This window comes from Varanus komodoensis, unplaced genomic scaffold (genome assembly GCF_004798865.1).
Source record: "Varanus komodoensis strain SLA01 unplaced genomic scaffold, ASM479886v1 scaffold9, whole genome shotgun sequence".
NCBI lineage: Eukaryota > Metazoa > Chordata > Lepidosauria > Squamata > Varanidae > Varanus > Varanus komodoensis.
In genome coordinates, this window is record NW_025336598.1 from 37,428,203 (window position 1) to 37,432,165 (window position 3,963).

The following is a 3,963-nucleotide window of genomic DNA, read 5'->3' on the forward strand; positions in this document are numbered from 1 at the left end:
TTAAGGTTGAATATGCTGCATGCCACTCCAATATTTCTTGGTGTGGAGTAGTTTATGCCGTCACTCATCCGTACATAATAACAGGCAAGTCCGAGAAATATGGACTATGGAGAGTCACGTAGTTCACTGGCAGAGACTGGATTAGTATTGCGGCAGAGCCTGCCCTCTCTGGCAGGCAGAGATCAGACAGAAACCATTTCCCATCTAAGAGAGAATTCAAGATGTGCCAGCCACGTGGACCAAATGGAGCTGCTGGCATGGCACCACCTTCCTTGCCTGTTAAGCTCAAAACTGCCAGCTCCTTTATTTCTGAAAGGGAAGCATGTACCGTGAAAAAAGGAAGGAAGAGATAGCTGAGTGGGATGTACAGCGCTGGAAGGCATACCCAGAATGCCATGCAATTCCAGATGGTTCCATGACAGAGTACAGATGCTGTGCTTGGCTGCTGCGGGTTCAATTGCTGACCTCATGCCTCTCCCAGTTGTTCTCCCACTATTTTCAGTCTTTGAGCAAGCAGAGTGGGGAAAGGGTTGCAGTGGGTGATTAGCAGGGCAATTTCAGTAGAGGGGACATCCAAGATTTGTCCTATTCATTTCAGTGGGTTCGCTCTAAACAGGACTAGCATTAAACACAACCTTAGGACTGAATTATCAGTCAATTTCCAGTATGTCTCAGTTTCATATATTAGTTCCATCCTGTCTTCACGTTATTTTTTATAAAAGTAAATTCTATGCTAAACTAGATTATGAAATAATATTCAAATATTTTCTAACATATTATCATAAAATGCACATTGATAAACATTTTATTTGAAAGTTTGCATTTCTAAAAAAAACCCTTTATCATGCACTTTAAATACATTTCAGGACTTTTTTCAGCTGAGAGTTGAGAAAGTTGGAGGATAATCACGTTCCAATCCACACATTAGTGTCGATTCTGAGGAATATATGGAATTGGTTGATATCGGAATATGCAAATACCAAATATCTCGTGCATTCCTCATCCAACAAACACCGTCTTCTCCAAGTTACTGCTAGCCAGCTAGCAGATGTTTACCTGTGCTGAGCATTTTTGCCCTGAAAAACACAAGATTGAGTCTCACTTGCATGTGTAAAGCTTTATTGGATGCAGGCTGAACTTGTACCAAAAATGACAAAAGCCAATAACCACCACTTAGGAAAATCAAAGAACAGTCGTCTTTTAAAATGCCACAACATTTGATTTCATAATCTGTTCTTTATATTTCGGTCCCACAAAACCATTTCATCTCAGCCTTCCTGAAGATAAATAAGGCTGGAATGTACCAAATATTTATTACTAAGGCACATGACTGGGCTCCCATAAAGCACACATCTTCTCTGTCAAACAACATGCTCTGTATATCGTGAGTTACTGACATTTAATGGAAAACATCCTACCTGCTTGACTAGTTCATTTTAAAATTGGTGATTGATTGTGGCACTGTTTTGTTTGGCCTGTGCTATATCTTTTTATTTTTTAAAAAACCCCCTCACTTTTCTGTACTATTTATGACTGGAAAAACTATATATGCATGCACTTTGTGTATAGAAGACTCCATGCTGTTTATTGTCAGCATACCTAAGGTCAAATTCAATGACATCTCTAGGAAAGATCTATGCTGGCGCCCTGCCATGTTTGAAGGAACACAGTCACAGTATTTGTGCAAAACACACCTATCACAGTTGGGGGCACATGCTCAGGAAAACACCTTGTGGGAGAAATTAATTGTGGAAGAAGTTAGAGGAGCTAGATAGGGGGCACATGCAAGGAAACGGCCCTTTAAGTCTCCTTGGTTTTTGTTTGTTGCTTTTGGCTTGGTTAGCTATATGAAGGTGCTAAAGAGTAAATGAGTGGTGATATTTTTAAAAAATTTAAAAAAATAATTAACAACTCTTCCCACCTTGTCAGGAAGAAGGAGAAAGGATGCCCCACCTAGTTAACCTAGCGGGACCAGCACTCTCTGGTTCTGTTCGGTTTGCGAACAGAACGTTCAGGAAAATTTCGCTTCCGTTCACAAACTCTGTGGCCGTCTTCCCCGTAACACGACCACATGTCAGAGCAGGGAAGATGGCCGCATTCATGTTTGTGTAGGAAGATGGCTACAATCATGTTCATGTGGGGAAGATGGCCCCGTTCAATGTTTGCATGAACATGAACACGGTCATCTTCCCTGCTCTGACATGTGATCATGGCTTCCTCTAGTCGAGATCAAGGTTGCAGATTCTCCCTCCAAACAGTAATCTCCTCCCCACCCACCTTCCTGTCCTCCATGCCAAAAGTTGCCTCAGGCAAGGTTAGTGTCAATTGGAGATATGAAGGGAACATTTCATGCAAAGGTGGGCATGATAAAGGACCAAAATGGCAGGGACCTAACAGAGGCAGAAGAGATTAAGAAGAGGTGGCAAGACTACACAGAGGAACTATACAAGAAAGAGCTTAACATCCCTGACAATCATGATGGGGTGGTCACTGACCACGAGCCAGACATCCTGGAATGTGAAGTCAAATGGGCCTTAGGAAGTCTGAGCAGCAACAAAGCTAGTGGAGGCGACAGAATTCCAGCTGAGCTATTCAAAATCTTAAAAGACGATGAAGTAAAAGTGCTACACTCAACATGCCAGCAAATTTGGAAAACTCAACAGTGGCCACAGGATTGGAAAAGGTCAGTTTACATTCTGATCCCAAAGAAGGCCAATGCCAAAGAATGTTCAAACTACCGCACCATTGCACTCATTTCACACGCTAGCAAAGTGATGCTCAAAATCCTACAAGCTAGGCTCCAGCAGTATGTGGACCGCGAACTACCAGAATTACAGGCAGGATTTCGAAGAGGAGAGGAACTAGAGATCAAATTGCCAACATACGCTGGATCATGGAGAAAGCTAGGGAGTTCCAGAAAAACATCTACTTCTGCTTCATTGACTATGCTAAAGCCTTTGATTGTGTGGATCACAACAAATTGTGGCAAGTTCTTAAAGAGATGGGAATACCAGACCATCTTATTTGTCTCTTGAGAAACCTATATGCAGGTCAAGAAGCAACAGTGAGAACTGGACACGGAATCACTGATTGGTTCAAAATTGAGAAAGGAGTTTGGCAAGGCTGTATACTGTCGCTCTGCCTATTTAACTTATATGCAGAGCACATCATGAGAAAGACGGGGCTGGATGAATCACCAGTTGGAATTAGGATTGCCGGGAGAAATATCAACAACCTCAGATATGCAGATGATACCACTCTAATGGCAGAAAGTGTAGAGGAACTAAAGAGCCTCTTGATGCGGGTGAAGGAAAACATTTTTAATGTAAAACATTAAAAATGTTTTAATAAATAAATAAATTAATAAGGAGGAGAGTGCAAAAGTTGGCTTGAAACTCAACATTAAGAAAACTAAGATCATGGCATCCGGTCCTCCCACTTCCTGGCAAATGGATGGGGAAGAAATGGAGGTAGTGACAGATTTTATTTTCCTGGGCTCCAAGATCACCGCAGATGGGGACTGCAGCCAAGAAATTAAAAGATGCTTGCTCCTGGGTAGGAAAGCTATGGCAAATATAGACAGCATACTAAAAAGCAGAGACATCACCCTGCCAACAAAAGTGCATATAGTCAAGGCTATGGTTTTCCCAGTTGCAAGGTATGGCTGTGAAAGCTGGACCATAAGGAAGGCTGAGTGCCGAAGAATTGAGGCCTTTGAATTGTGGTGCTGGAGGAGACTCCTGCGAGTCCCTTGGACCACAAGGCGATCAAACCGGTCAGTGCTAGAGGAGATCAACCCAGACTGCTCTTTAGAAGGCCAGATCCTGAAGATGAAACTCAAATACTTTGGCCACCTAATGAGAAGGAAGGACTCCCTGGAGAAGAGTCTAATGCTGGGAACAATAGATGGCAAAAGTATTTGAGTTTCATCTTCAGGATCTGGCCTTCTAAAGAGCAGTCTGG